Source organism: Carettochelys insculpta, chromosome 3 (genome assembly GCF_033958435.1).
Source record: "Carettochelys insculpta isolate YL-2023 chromosome 3, ASM3395843v1, whole genome shotgun sequence".
Classification (NCBI taxonomy): Eukaryota; Metazoa; Chordata; order Testudines; family Carettochelyidae; genus Carettochelys; species Carettochelys insculpta.
Genome location: NC_134139.1, coordinates 41,445,992 through 41,462,536, shown reverse-complemented (window position 1 = coordinate 41,462,536; position 16,545 = coordinate 41,445,992). Strand labels below are relative to the sequence as shown.

General features: G+C 42.7%; 1 long non-coding RNA gene across 1 annotated transcript; it reads right to left on the bottom strand.

Annotated features, from left to right (window-relative positions):
• Positions 1 to 10,417: 10,417 nt before the first annotated feature.
• Positions 10,418 to 16,261, bottom strand: LOC142010249 (uncharacterized). Its single transcript, XR_012644741.1, has 4 exons — positions 16,164 to 16,261; positions 15,537 to 15,658; positions 14,545 to 14,679; positions 10,418 to 10,664 (listed from the first exon to the last, which is right to left on the bottom strand). It is a non-coding gene; the product is annotated as an uncharacterized LOC142010249 (long non-coding RNA).
• Between the last annotated feature and the right edge of the window lie 284 nt (positions 16,262 to 16,545).

Here is a 16,545-nt window from a genome sequence, read left to right as displayed (position 1 = left end):
TCTCCCCACCTGGACTCACAGGCAGTGGTGGGGAGAAGGTGTGGTGCAAGATGGCTCCACTGCTTTGATCCCCCAGTCACTTGTGCCCTCTACCTCAGATCTGTGCAGCTGGGAGAGAAAAGCAGTTGAGCTGTCTTGCTGCACTTCTTCCCCCTGTCATTTCTGGTGGGGGCAGAGCCCTACTGCTGGTTCTGCACCCAGGATTCTTGCTAATGGCGGATTGGGGTCTGGAGTCCTGGCTGCTGGCCCTGTACACCAGATGGCTCTGGTGCCAGCCCCATGTCCAAGGTCCTGACTGCTGGCCCTGCACACTAGGGCTTTGCTCCCGGCTTCACCTGGGGGAGGCAGGGGTAAGGAGTGGTGCCAGCACCCTCTCTCTTAAAAATGTTCCCATACCACTGCCAACTGGAGTTGGGAGAAAATACCTTCCCAGACCCACGACAGGCAAATCAGATAGACCACGTGCTTACCAGCCAAGCAGGTGAAAAAGAATCCTACAACAGTGCCCTGGCCCTCCCTGTGTGATGTCCCATTTCCAGCAGTGGACACCCCTGATGTTCCAGAAAAAGGAACCCATTTCAGTGCACATTGTAGGAAAAATCCCTTCCTGATGCCTGCAGGTGACAAAACTGAAGGCCCAAAACCTGAGATTTATGGAATACAAAGACATGAATCAGAAGATACCTCCAGGGCTGTTGAGTCCCAATCACTCTTCCAAAACCTACCAAGTCATACTCATAAATGTGTCCACTTTATCTAAAAACTACAGGTTGGATCCCTCTAATCCGTAATCCAACATGATTTTACTTAGCTGGACGACCACTTATCATGGGTGTGGCCAAGTGTCCTGTGGTCCCATAAAGTTTGTTTACAGACACCAATCCTGGCTCTCAATATTTTGTGCTTTTATTTAGCTGCAATCTACCCCTAAATATCTTCTAAGAGCCTACTAAGCAGTGAAAGTGTTGATAATGCTGCTAGACAATATTGACCTCCCATGGTCTGGCAAATTCTCTCATCCAGCTCCAGTCAGATGAGCTTTCGTGGGACAGACCCACTTCTTCAGATTTACAGCTGTACCAGAACAGACTCAATATATAAAGCAGAGAGGTCCAAACATTGTTATCAAGTTTGACAAATCAGAAAAATTGTTATCATTGGTGGCAAATCAGATAGAAGAGCAAGAGAGTGGGGTGAGAGATGGGGAAGTAAGTGTTAGATCAAACATCAAAGTATGTAAAAGAGTCCTTGTAATGGGTCAGGTAATTGCTGTCCCCATGCAAACCGTGTGTTAATGTGCTGAATTTGAATATGAATGTTAGTTCTGAACATTCCCTCTGCAGATGGTTGTTAAAGTCTCTTTTCTGTAGAAAACAAACTCTCAGGATTTTAACAGAACATCCCACTCCATTAAAGTGCTGGCTGACAGGTTTGTGTATTTGGAGATTTTTGATGTCTGCTCTATGTCCATTCATTCTTTGACAAAGAGTGCTTGCAGTCTGTCCTATATACAAAGTATGTGGACAGGGTTAGCACATGATGGAATATATGATGTTAGTTGAGGAACAGGAGAATGTACCAATGATTCTGTAATTAACGTGGTTAGGTCCAATGATGGTATCCCCAGAATAGATATGTGGACAAAGTTGACAACAGGGCTTGCTGCAAGAAAAAAGTTCCAGGATTAGTATTATTGTGGTATAGCCTGTGGTTGTGTTCCTGTGTATGTGACAGAGCTGACATGGTGGTGGTTTACGATTTGGTCAGACTGAATAAGCTGGAAGATTGTCCCTTCAGAAGTGTTCTAGAGGGTATGCTCTGGGACAGATTTGTTTGTGGTATAAGTAATGAGAGAATTCAAAGACAATTGCTGGTGGAGGCGAATTTAATCTGGCCAAAACCAGTAGAATTGGTAACAGCAATAGAAGAGACTGTTAAATGGTGGAATGAGCCTCCATAACCTGAAGTGTTTAAATCAAGATTTGAGAACTTTAGTTACTCAGCGAGAGGTTATAGGATGCTGAGGTTCTGTGGCCTATGATTGGTAAGAGGCAAGAATAAATGAGTTTGATGGTCCTTCTTGCCTTAAAGTCCATGAACAAAAAAAAAGACTAAGCAAGTTGAATGAGCTCAGGCTCCATGTGGTGCTTCTGTTGAGCAGGAGCTTCCCCTCCCGCCACAAATGTTTTTAAGTATAAAATGGCCTAGTGTTATGAATGACTCAAATTTGCACACTATGTCAGAAAATGCAAAGGTGACTATCAAACAGGATCTCAAAGCCAGGAAGGTAGACTCCAAAAAACCAGAGGAAAAGAACAAAAGCAGAGTAACTCTTTCCCTCAAGGGAAAGGTGGCACATGGGATTGAGTGTTCAAAAGGTAGAAGAAAATCAGGCCTTATAAAGTAACACTAGCAGTAAACCATTCATATGATGACCATACGTATCAGCAATGCAAAAAGCGAGACTGAGTTATCTTCTTAGTGCAGGAGTGACCTTGCAGATCTACAACAGGGAACCTGTCCTGGTGGTAAATTCTGTGCTTCTTTCTGTAAAATATGAGAGGCAAAAGAAAAGGATACAAGTCCTAGTAATCCAGGGACACATGCAAAACCTGTTAGGCAGAGATTGTTTGAAAAAAACTAAAACTAACATGAGAGGAAATATTTAAATTAGTCTTGAATGCTCATCCAGTTATTTTAAAAGCAGGTTTAGGGACTCTGGAAACTTAAAAAAACCAAAAACAAACAAATCAAAAAACAAAACCAGAATTTATGTATAGAATGGGGTAAACCCGAAATAACTTAAAGCAAGGCCAGTTTCTTATGCCCTCAAAGGAAAGACTGAGAGGCGAGTTAGACATGCTGGAAACAAAAGAGCATAATTTCACCACCTTTTCTGAATGGGTCACCCCAATAATAAATGCCCGTAGTTAAACCTTGCAAGGCCATCTGCAACTGCATAGATTACAACGTCACAGGGAATCACATCTCCAAGTCAGACAATTACTCCTTTCCCAGGACAGAGGCCTTAGGTGGGGATGAAAATTTTAGTAAGCTAGAAATGTCACAGGCATACCAGTGGATGGGGCTGGAGGAGGAAGAGGACTGTAAGAAACGTGCTCCAAGGTTTATATCAATACCATCAGTTACTGTACGGAACATCAGCAGCACCAGGAATTTTCCAGAGGGCCATGAAAAATTTGTTGTAGTGAGGACTGATGACATCCTCATAATAATTGGAAGTGATGTGGAACATCTGTGACCACCGGAGAAGGCGCTTCACAGACTGGAGGCAGAAGTTATATGACAGACTAGAAGGAATTCATAGGGCTCCAGTCAACATGGAAGAGCACATTGCTTGACCTCCATAGCTATCCACTTGTGCATTTCTCTCTGGAATTTAGGGCCATGACTGACTGCCCCAATAATGGAACAAATACCTCAAAATCTCTGGAATGTAATACAGGCTTTACACCATTAGATAATATCAATTTTAAGTCATTTAGCCCAATTAGAGCAAGTGTCTGTCTTCACTATAAATTCCATTAGCTCGATGTATGGTGCACTAAAACTGACAATATCATATTAACCTGACAGGTGTAGTGTTCAGTTCGAATTTAAAATTCTGAATGAAGGGTAATGAGGAAGCGACATGTCTTAAATCGAATTCATTAGCCTCCAGACATGTCCTGTATGTGCCCCACTGTCTCTGCTCTGGCCTCTTCCATCTCCACTGCTCTCAGGTAAGCAGGACTCAGGCAACAGGAAGACCATTTCAATTCAGCCCCTGGAAGTCCACAGCTGTAGAGTCATAAGAGATTGAAAAATCTTCTTTTTTGTTTTTGCTATTAGTGTGTCTGTGGGGTCTGTGGTTCTGTGTCTACCTCTGCTAGCTGTCTAGACTGTGGGTGGGGGTCATGCTTCTTTTCAGCTGTTTACTTGTTGTCCTGGCCCCCACATCCTCTCCCTTCCTTTCCCCTGGGAGGTGCCATTCAGCCTGGAACTTTTCTGTGCCCAGCTGCGTCACGTAGCGTCACCCCAAACCAATAAAAGGACATGCTGTGCAAGATGCCAGGCAGCTTGTGCATGGTTAGGGTCCTGTAGCTGGCTGGGGAAGTCTCCCTTGGTGGCTAGCATATTGGCAGTCTGGGTGGTATTCATGGGTCTTTTAGCCACCCAGGGGAAGTCTCCCTTGGCAGACCCAATTTTTAGTCAACAGAAGAAAATACCTGGCAAAGAAGACCCTGAGAACAAGATTTTTCAACTGAAATATATGTTTAAGTAGACACAGGCGGTACACCGAAATGCAATGAATTATTGAATCAGTTATGGCTGCTTTGGTTGCCCGCCAACACTCCAGGACACACTGGTAATAGGGGCAGGTGGTGGGTCCTGTGCTGGAGTGTCAGCAAGCAACCAAAGCAGCCATAACTGAGTCAACAATCCATTGCATTTTCAGTAAAAAAATTCTTGTTCTGAGGGTCTTCTTTGTCAGCTCTAAACCTAGATCCAAGCCTGGGCACACTGGTAATGGGGGCAGGTGGCGGGTCCTGCTCCAGAGTGTTGGACAGCACACTGGGCCCAGATGTAGCTCTGCTGGAGCCCCTGCACCTTCGCCTGGACTTCCTCCATGTTGCAGTGGGCGGGGGAGGGGGAGAAGGGGGATGAATTCATTCCGCCAGGGTGGTGGCCATCCAGCATAGGCTTGGGCATTACGTCACTTCACCTTGGGGTCTTGCAGTAGATCCTCCTTGCTCCATAGGTCCAGGAGAGACCTGCCTCTTGGTGCCCCAGGCTGACTCTTGGGCCTTTGAGACAAAATTATTGATCTGAGGATTTTCTTTGACAGGAGGTCTAAATCCAGATCCAACCTGCAAAGAGCCAGTGCTTTGGCATCCTGTTTGGAAAACCTGTTGGTTGGGAAACCCAAAATCTGTTTTCTAACCTTTCCTAAGTGCTTTAATACTCTTCCTCTCCCCTCAATTATAAAAAGCACATCTCTTATACAGGCAAGCCAGATCTTGCCTGGAAAAAGGGACATTTGGTTAATAGCAGGGGAAAGAGAGAAATGAAATGTAAGAAATGAAATGTGGGAAGATGTTGTCAGATACCTACAGCCATTTGCAGGGTATTTTTTTCCCCACTCTGCACCAGTGAAAATAGTGAGATTGCTACGGAGCTCAGGGAACTGTGGGATACGTTCCCACAGTACACCGCTGCAACAGTCGATGTAAGCTACTTGTGTGTGGCAGCAATAAATTGATTTTGCGGAGAGCATGTGGGAAGGTAATGATGCTCAAAACTGAACTGATAAAACCCAGCATTAATACACCGATTTTAATAAATTCGATTTTAGGTAGTAGTGTAGATGCCAGCTCAGGAAATATTTGACTGCAGGGAGCTTTGCAAGCAGCCAAATAAAAAGAGAATGGAGGCCTAGCTCAATCCCCGCGCCCCTTGAACAAGGTGGCTGATGTGGGCATGGAGTCTGTGTTGGCACCGCAGACACATTAGCTATCAAAGCCACAGCACAGCTGACTTATTTCAACTGACTCCTCCCTGGAATGCTGACAGGAACCATGAATGAAACAGAAGGGAGAGTACCAGTGGTGGAAGTTCACGCACAAAGGCTCTCTGCTCAGGCGCAGCGATGCTTCACAAACTAATCTTCTCTTCAATCAAAAGTGCAAGATATTGTGCAGAGCTCTTGCTAGAAGGATCTGAGAATTATAGGTATACCTGAATAAGCAGAGATAGGCAGCCCCTTCGAATTTGCTTCCCATGTCCTTGCAGAAGCGGGTCAGTCTGCCAGAAGATTTTAAATCTGATTTAGCGAGATCATATAGGTCCTTGGCTCCTAAGCCTGCCTCAGATGCCAAACCTCACACACTGATTGTCAATTTTCTCAGATTTACTGTAGAACAAAGAAAACTGAGTTAGCTTGAAGGGAAAAAAAAAACTGTGGGGGGAATACAACAATATAAGATGATGATTTTTCAAGATTGTGTAAAAGATGTAGTTAAACAGAGATCAGCCTTTAAATGAGCAAGGGAAAGTGTCAAGCAGTGAAAGCTCAAATATTTTATGAAGTTTCCCACTCAGTTCAGTGTCAAGATGAGGAAGTACATCTGTACCAAGAGCCCCAAGAAGTGGAATGGTTTTAAATTGCCTGCCGTGAACTGAGTACTTGTTATGTTTTACACCAAGCTTACTTCTGATTTGTTATGTCTGCCCTACTTGCACATACAAACATATTTAGTGACAGGGACTAACTTACGTGGGTTCTCTTTTGCGGCAATCTTGTACTCTCTTAACTCCTGAGACGTGTAGCTTAATTCTCAAATGGCTGAATGTGAAGCACCAGAGTGGGGGAGTTGAGGGAACACCACATCCCAAACTGATCTCATCAGAATGACGTACAATCAATATTAAGGGCCTCTGCTACTGTATTGGGTGTTGCAGGTACCGATTAAACATTTGACAACATCCGTCTCTGGACAGAACACCTACTGTGTGTTTGTGATTATAAGAGGTCTGTGTATTAGCCTGTTGCTCTGGAGAAATCTCAGGGCTTCAGTTCCACTTTTTAAAATTGATGCCAGTGGGAGAGCCTGCTGGGTCACTGTGTCTCACTGGGGGTTCTCAGATCCTTGCAGCATTACGTGTCATGTTCTGGAAGTGTTTAAATGATGTCTGCAAATGGCTAGCATTCAGTGCTCTTATGACTCAAGTGACATGCAAGCAACAGAGCCTTTGCTCGTAGATGATGACAGTCTGGAGGAGATGAAGCTGAAAGATCCAGTTTTGCTAGGAATGCCCATGATCCTAACATGGGGAAATCTGCAAACCTCCTGGATCAGAAGAATGGATGCAGTGGGTCTCTGCCCCTGGAGGATACCTAGGGTGCAATAGAGGCATGATCCTGTGAGAAAGAGAATAGACCCAAGTTTTTTTTTGCAAGACTGTATAAGTGCTGCAAATCAAAAGGGGGAGCAATGCAGTTTAGAGATCATCCAGGGCTTAACTGTCTTACTCAGAGTATTATGGGGTGGAGCTATGCTCCATCTGTTCCTACCTCCAGGTGTGTTAGTGGGTGTTTCTGCTCACTTTGTCTGTGTATAATTCAATAAAGTGGCATGTTCCCAGCCTGCAATACTGGAAAGAAAGTATGGTTCTTGTGCATTAAGTGGTACTTTTACTAAATAGCCTAAATTTATTCATGGCCAGTTTGTACCAAGTTGTTCTTGTGCAAATATTGTCATTCATCTTAAATAGCTCTTCCTCTTTTCTGGCATTTCCCTTGTATTACTGTATTGCCAATGGGGTCTTACCCGTGTCTTGTACAGTGGTATTAATATTTAACAATCGCCCCTGAAATGTGTTACCCAATACAGCCTGGAATCACATTTTGTTGTTGTTGCAGTTCCATTACAACGGATAACTATGAAACACCAGTGTTTGGCCACTATAACCTTGTCTCTTTCTTTCTGTCACTTACAGCTGGTGAACCCCTTGCTTAGAGCACGAATTCTATAGATGGTAAGTCTATTACTTTTCACTTTCTACTGTTAAACTTCATGCCATTTCTATTACCTCTGTCTTTCTCAAGGTTCTCCAGTTCTTCCTTCTCTATACTAAGGATGCCTTTCAACTTTGTATTGTTCGTAAATTTCATTAGCACACTAAAATATCAGTTCATTATCTCCAAGATAGATTATCTGGCACAATCTGCTTGGTAAACCAATGTTGTGTTACATCCCCTCTTCTATTTGCCTCTGTTGAATTAATTTTTCTTTCCTTTAAAATGTGTTCTTTTAAAGTTTTGGCTGCTACTGAGACCAGACTAGCAGACCCTCACCCCTTTCTGACATTTTCCAATCACTATCATACCACACCCAAATAAAAAAGATTAAGAATTCTTGCCACCCAACTAGCAACCTAATGTGCCAGCTCTTTCAGTATTCTGGGATGAAAATTAAGTCTTGCTGACCTGAGTACATTAAACTAAAGTTTTTTCTTCCTCCGAAATGCAGTAATTTCCATTTCTGTGCACATTTCCATCAGCCGTCCTGCCTTCATGCTCTTGTTCTGTATTATTGTCTTTATTGCAAACTGAGTCAAAGTAGTCAGTTTTTGGGCCATGGATAGATTATCTCCTTCTCATCCACAAGGGCAGTGCTACCTCCTTCCTCCTTATTCTCTTTTTATTTATATAACTGGAAATCTTCTCATTATGTGTGCTGGCTTCAATGCGATTTACAGGCAGCCATGTCATGTCATGGAATGTTACACAGAATTTCCTACTGGTTTTAAGGAGGTATTTGACTTAAAATATCCAGGACATATTATGGTCCAGGATCAAGCTCCAGGTTTGAAAATGGCATATTGAACACATAGCATAAATAATTTCCATTACTTTTAAAATATTGATCATGCATTTAATCAGTGTGAGATTAATACCAAGAGAAGAAATTAAAAATACACACTAAATACTGATCATGTGAATGAGAAAAAAACAAAAAGGGAAGCAGAGACTATACCTGAAGTAATTCTGCTAATAGAAGTCCATAGATGGTAATTAAAGCAAACCACAGACATTTTAATTAAAGACTGCCTGGCTATACTGGTAGCTGTGAATCAAACTCATAATCAGTAAAAAAATAAAAAGGGAAGAAAAATATCAGGTGTTCATTACTGAGGTAAACAACAGGGTTTTTTAATTTAACAACCCATGGGAAATGCATCAATCTGTCTTTTGAAATCTCAGCAATGAAACCCAGTGCCTTTACATAAGCAGAGTCTGAATGAGCCCTTCCCTCACATCTAATGATGAACTGGGGGGAAAAGACCTCATGAGCAGACTGTATTTGCAAAGAGACTCCTATTTTGCCCAAATGATCACCAACCAACAGACCAGCTTTGCAAAGAGATTTGTTTTAGCCATAGTGAATTAAAATTCACTTCAGTAATGAACTATGATGTGATGCTTTGGGCTTTCAGTCAGATCAGTAAGAGTTTATGTCACCACTTGTCCTGTAACCCTGTGTGTTTCTGTGCTATGCAGCTTCAGCTCAGCACCCACATAGCCCGCTCACAGCAAATTGCCTCAGCTTGGCATCCAGCCGCGTGTGCAGCAATCCACCCACTGTCCCTCCGACTCCAAGTCTCTCCCAAACCACCTCCCTGGCAGAATCCAGTCCGTCTCACTGCACCCTCACAGAAGGTACCCAGTTAGCTGGCTCCAAAGTCAGACAATACACACCAGCCTGCTAGATTCACTGAGGATTCTACCCGTCAATTTAACATATAATTCTGAGATAAAATTATTTTACTTTTACAAAACTATTACCAAGAGAAGCCAGATTTAAGAGACATCAAGTAGAAAACATAGGGTTAGGAGAGGTATTAGACAAACAAAAGTAATAAGTGTTTAAATCTACAATCTTAAACAGAGATTTTTATTCAAAGTTCTTTGCTCATTCTTCCAGCATGACTGGACAGTCATTAGACAGCAACCAAGATAGAGCCTAAAGCACTGGATTTCTTTGTCTTCTCAGGGAAAGGATGACAAATGGCCTTTGCCCTTTACTTATATCTTCCAAAGTCCATTGAACCTGTTTAAAGAAGCAGGTAAGGATGAGCCAAGTCATCACTTCCCCCATCACTATTATCAAGAGGCTGTCTTCCCCCACTCGCTTGATGGCTTTGTTTTACCTTCAACATAGGTGTGCTTTTCACTGCCGTAGGTCCATGAAACACTCTTTATTCTGAGACAGGCTGTACTTAGGTACTGTGTGCTAAACACAGTTGAGGAACGTATTTCCAGAACACACCTATAATTCTTTATACACTTTTGATACATATTTCATGCTCTAATATTAAGAGCCAGCATGTGACCAGCTTGCATGTAACATCTTCTATGGCGCTTACAGATACAGATTATGAGAACAGGGAATAGGGGCAACATATGTGATAGGCCCGATGGGAGTCATGAGGTGTTCTCTGTCCATGGGGGTTCTGTGGGCCACAGAAATGTTATCCTGATTCAATGAGTAAAGGGCAGCAGAACTGTACTTAACATGCCCCGACTGAGGGACTCACTCACAATTTAACCTGGTGAGGATGCTGTGTTCTGAGGTTCCAGTTCTTAGTGACTGCAGGTCTTAACGACTGATTGCACAGGTAGTAAGGCAGAGAGGTTATAGGCAGATGTTTCTACCTCAGGGTACGGACTCTTTAAATGGAGTCCTGGACAGACTCAGGGCTTGCAAATAGAAAAGTGTTGCTTCTTAGTGGTGCCTGGAATGGTGTTTAGTTATTCCCAGACTGAGTAGGGCCTCAAGCCAGGTCTGTTTTGTAATGTTAAGAACCACCCTTGACACCTGACAAAAGCTGCATCTACAAGGCATCTTCCCCTCATAAGATCCAGTTTTATAAATGTGCAGAATGCAGCTCACTCAATTATAATATGTGCCAAAGTAACAATCTCACCAATCTCCACTGGACTAACTTCCTAGATGATGAAGAGTACTTGTAGAATTCCTTGACTCCTTTATTTTACTTCAGCTAGCAAGCCCCCATCACTTTTTCATGCTGCATTCCTAGCATCAGATGCTGTTACATTAGGGTATTGATAGCAGCAATCAGATGTTCCATCATAAGACCTGTAATGGAATTCATCAGCTGTCAGAAAGTAGAGTTGGTGCCACCTAGCTTTGGAACAAAAACAGACTCTCCCCTTTCTTAGAAGTTCCAAGTTCCCTGCTGTTGAAAATGTGTGTGTGTGTGTGGGGGGAATAGCACTGTATTCTGCACGTTGCAGTTAATTTCTTCTCTATCTTTGCTCTTGAGGCTTTATATGATATTGCAGCAATTTCTAAAAACAGAGTGAGAATACCTCTTGATGTTAACCCTGTAATAGATTGACCACTTGTGCTCTTATTCTCCAGTGAGGGCTTGACTGGGCACTGAAAGACTAATGGAGAATATGGAATTTATTCAAAGATCTGTCTATAGTGCTTACCACTAGAGTATCTGCTTACCTGGAATATGTTTTTTTCTCTTCTCTAAAAAGAGAAGACTAATAGATATATTTATGCAGAACTGGTTAACAGAGAAAGGGAGAAAAGACATCATCATCATCTATGGCTATGTAGAGCTATAAAGAGTACGGGGACCAGTTATCTTCATTTGTCAATGGACCAAAATATAAAGGGCTTACTTGCAGCAAATTAAGTTAAATATTAAGAAAAAAGAAGTATAAACATTAGTCATGCAGGGAATATTACAGAATCAACATCACTGTGAGAATTCATGTCTAGTCTTCATAACCATCTAGTGCAGATGATTAAGGATTAATTAAATTCCTATGACAGTGCATGCAAATGGGCTAGAGAACTCCTGAGAGAAGTCCTCTAAATAGACTTTTGTTACAAGGAATATACAAGGATTGGTACTTACAGTCCAGAACTTCTCACAGTGAGGTGACAGGAGACCCACCTAATCCTAATTATTCTATTATTCTGCGTAATCCTTGAGTCAACTGACAGTAAGACAACACTGCAAATAGTGACTCCAGGAGCGAAGACATCAAAAACAACAATACTCCATCCCTGCCCCAAACCTTAGCTTCAACAACATACTTTAACCCATACTCAATCCAGTTTTTACTGGTATCCCTTCTGAAAATATTTCAGGCTGTGATGACATCTGCTCCCACCACCATGCCACCCTGCTCTCTATGCTGCTGCTGATGGCAGTGCCTTGAGAACGGGTGGCCAGTGAGGAGCCACTGCTCTCTGGATGCCCAGGTCACGAATAAGGCTGACAATACCATACTCTCACCTACAACAGGCTTCTGACCCACCTTCCTATGGGTCAGGACCTCCATTTTGAGAAAAAAGTGCTTTGGTTCATGACATTTAAATATTTTATGTTTCATTGATCTAATTCACAAGTACAAAACTAGTGTAAATAACAAGTGAATCAGGCCTCTGAAGCACTGAAATTCCACCTGACTTGCAGGAAGAGAGGTTTATTTTAAACTTAAAGTTATTCAGTGAAATTCACACTGGAAGAAATGAAGTGTTGTGCAAGATAATGGAACTGTATGGCTCAGGTACTGTAGGCTTCCAAAGGGAACTTGCCCAAGAATGCCTTTTGAAGTGAACCCAGAGGACAATTAGTAGCATCTGTAGTAACCCTCTTGGAATGGGGCAATATTTTACTTTCAAAACTTCCACACATTCTATAAAATACTTTACTACAGCACTTTATTTGGGACTCACTCACTGCTTCACTGTGTATATAAGCTGACCATTGAATAAAACTGTTATACCATCCCAGCATGTATTCTCTCTAAATAGAGACTTTTGTTACAGTGAATATACAGAGTGGTACTTTCACTCCATGAAAAAAAGAAATTGTTTCAAATTTTTATGCTTTCTCTCAGTAGTAAAGATATAAGAATAAGCAGCATAAAGCAATGTTGTGTTAGTGCAAGAGTGTCCTCCAGTGGTGATGGTGTTATATAACACAAAGGCTGTGTCTGAGAGAAGGATCCAACATGGCTGCTTCTGGATTATTATATGGATCATGCTGGTCACAGTGGAGTGGCTGAATTAATATAAAAAACATGGTTTGATTCTTCATTGCATTTTGTGCGGTCCATTGCCCCTATGCAGAGTGAGCTTAGCTTGGATATAGACCACCACCATTTTCATTTTGTGGTATCGTAAGTCTAGTTCATGTTAATTTTTCATTGGGATAATTGCCCACACAAGGAACAAAGCAATAGACAATAACATCTATGTATTTTACTCACTGATTTGAAAAAATATCTTTTCTGAGGGGAAAACAATTAGAATTTTACAAAAAAAATATCCACTGCAGGCTGCAGACCATAATACCCAAATCTATACTGGCCCTCTGGGCCTTTCTGGAGATCTCACAGCTATTTACAGATGGAACATGATCACCAAAAAGACAAGAATCTCTCCACCAGTAAAACTGAAAGGGGTACAAAGAATAAAACCTGGGCAAAGATTTCTCTCTCTCTATATATATTCTATTTAACCCTCTATTCCTTCAACTATTGTTTAACTTTGTGGTTGATGGCTGTTTCTCTTTTAAATTGTTACAAATACTGGCAAAACTTACTGTTCTTTTAATTGCCAACTAGCTTCCTTTCAAATCACAGCTTTTTTAAGGAAACAAAACAGAAGTCATGTAGCACTTTAAAGACTAACAAAATAATTTATTAGGTGATGAGCTTTTGTGGGATGGACAGACCAACTTCTTCAGATCTATTTTGGACCTCTTTTTTTGGACCTCTGTGCTATATAACTGAGTCTGGACTAGAAATGCTATAGATCTGAAGAAGTGAGTCTGACTCAGGAAAGCTCATCACCTAATACACTTTATATTAGTCTTTAAACTGCTATATGACTGCTGTTTTGTTTTGTTAGGATACAGACTAACAGCTCTCTGTTACTGTTTTTAAGGAGGTTATGGTAACTACTAGCAGCTATACTGAAGAATTTTCTGGATCCTGATTTTACACATGGGGAATGAGAGATATGAGCTGCGTCTACACGTGCACGCTACTTCGAAGTAGCGGCACCAACTTCGAAATAGCGCCCGTCGCGTCTACACGCGTCGGGCGCTATTTCGAAGTTAACTTCGACGTTAGGCGGCGAGACGTCGAAGTCGCTAACCTCATGAGGAGATAGGAATAGCGCCCTACTTCGACGTTCAATGTCGAAGTAGGGACCGTGTAGACGATCCGTGTCCCGCAACATCGAAATTGCTGGGTCCTCCATGGCGGCCATCAGCTGGGGGGTTGAGAGATGCTCTCTCTCCAGCCCCTGCGGGGCTCTATGGTCACCGTGGGCAGCAGCCCTTAGCCCAGGGCTTCTGGCTGCTTCTGCGGCAGCTGGGGATCTATGCTGCAGGCACAGGGTCTGCAACCAGTTGTCAGCTCTGTGTATCTTGTGGTGTTTAGTGCAACTGTGCCTGGGAGGGGCCCTTTAAGGGAGCGGCTTGCTGTTGAGTCCGCCCTGTGACCCTGTCTGCAGCTGTGCCTGGCATCCCTATTTCGATGTGTGCTACTTTGACGTGTAGACGTTCCCTCGCTGCGGCTATTTCGATGTTGGGCTGAGCAATGTCGAAGTTGAACATCGACGTTGCTGGCCCTGGAGGACGTGTAGACGTTATTCATCGAAATAGACTATTTCGATGTTGGCTGCACGTGTAGACGTAGCCACAGAGATGTAAGGTAAACACAAATTAGACAAGAAAATTGATTGTCAGTGGGAAGGCAAACCAAAACTATCAGCTGAGGATTATGTGTCAGTACAATTACGTTATTCACATTTAAGGGTATTTGCCTGTATTACAAGTAATGTTATCCAGCCAGCTGAAGGAGATACTGATAAAGTTGCATTAAGTTCTTCTTCTTTCATTTATTCCAGTTATCTTGAATTTGACAATCTAAGGTCATTCCGGCTATCTCATAAACATCTCATTTTCTGACTGAAGACTTACTTTCAGGAGGCTCTGTTTATCTGGTGAAAAAGATGCTTCTGCCGTGATATGCAGGTCCTCAGCTGGTGTAAATTGTCTTCAAGTCAATGGAACCATGACAGTTGACACTAGCCGTTCATTTATAGTGAAATACACCTGTGATGTTCATGTGAACTGATCAGCAAGCATTTTCTGACTTTCAAACTAATTTTAGATAAATTCCAAGTTAGCAAGGAAGTAAATGCTCTTAAACATGTCATTTCAGCTTTCATTACCTATGTTAAATGCAGCAGAACCAATCTAATAAAATAGGCTAAATTCCATGAGGCTTCAAGAATGAGTGGGATCACCAAAATGGCATGTATGTTAATGTTTATTACTGTGCAACATCACACTGTTAGCATTGAGTTAAGGCATGTAATCTGTCATCCAGAGCTGGATGAAATGCATGTTAGATTCACAATTTATTTAAAATACTGTTTACTTTGGTGTAGAACCATGCTAGACATGCTAACCCCTGTTACAACAAGACAGGGGCTCCGCATTAACCACACAATTAACTGGAATATTGGACTTTAACTAAATGATTTAATGGAATATGTAACTGGGAATGTTAGGATGGGCTTCTGCAGATATTTATCATGTTTAGCCCTAAAAATTTTACAAGTGCTTATGACTGGCGAAATCCCGACATGCGCTTTCTGGATCTGCCCATTGGAAGACCCATAATTAGGAAAACTGTCAGAGTTTAATTGTGTTAAATGGCTTGAAGTTGAGCTTATTTTTGATTCATCAAGTGACCCTGGAGGAGGAACAATTGTGAGGAACACCAGATCTTCATGCGAAACAACTGCTTCCAACCCCCAAAACATTGCAACTGGAGGCAGAAATCTGGGATTTGGAGCATGGCCGCACTAGTAGTTTTGAGCCAACCATCACCCAAGTTTGACCCACTTTGCCAGATGCTGACAAAGTAGGTCTTTGCCTATGAAATGCTTATGCTTCAAAAATACCTGTTAGTCTTTAAGGTGCCACAGGACTTCTTGTTGTTTTTGCGGATACAGACTAACATGGCTACCCCTCTGAGACCTGAGTTTGAGAGATACTTGAGACAGGATGTAGAAAGCTGACCAACCTGCAAGGACCAAACAAACAATCTATGAAGCATTTACAGTGCCTTTTCTGTGTGTGCGTATACGTGAGTGTAAAAAATAAGGAGCCAGTACAGCTCCTTGCTTCCCCCTCCCCACTGGGTTCCCGCAGCTGGGGCTGCTGGAGGGGCAATGAGGGCTCCAGCTCCTGGCCCAGGCTGCTGGAGGGCAAACAGGGGCTCCAGCTCTCAGCCCTGTTGCATGGGGGCTCTGGTTCCCAGCCCTGTTGCCACATGGGCTCTAGCTCCTGCTGCTGCAGGGCGGTGGGGGCTCTGGCAGCCCTGCAGCTGAAAGCCAGCCAGCGTGTTGAGCCCCGATGGCAGCCCCAGCCACGTGAACCCCAGCGAGGAGGTGCTGGCACTGGCACGTACTGCCAGAAAAATAGCCTTGTGCATTTAACGTGCCATCACTCACTGAACTGCTTGGATTCAAGAGGAGCACTTGCCAAGCTCCAGGAACAACAAAACAGAAACACAGCTCTATACATACAGTTGCAGAAGAAACCTGAAATGTCCTTCCCATATCAAGACCTAGTCACCGCCAGCTGTCAAACTGAGCTAGGGAATCCAACTCCATGAGACAGTTACCTAAGGAGGACCAGAGACTTTGTTAGTGCATTTTCTTTTGAGTAATGGCTCAACTGAAGCTCTGTTTTCCGAAATGTATATCAGTGCATATTTATAAGAAAATTTTATTTAGATCACCGTCATAATTGGATTTTGGTGTGTGATAAGTGTCAGCATGTCTGTTGCATTCTGAGAGAAGTAGTTTTGAACTGAATGAGCAGTTTCAGTAAATAAGTTATTGCTTGGAGACCTCGGTTCTTTAACTGGGTGCTTGGGACCAGCCTCTGCAGCCTGTATGGAACCCC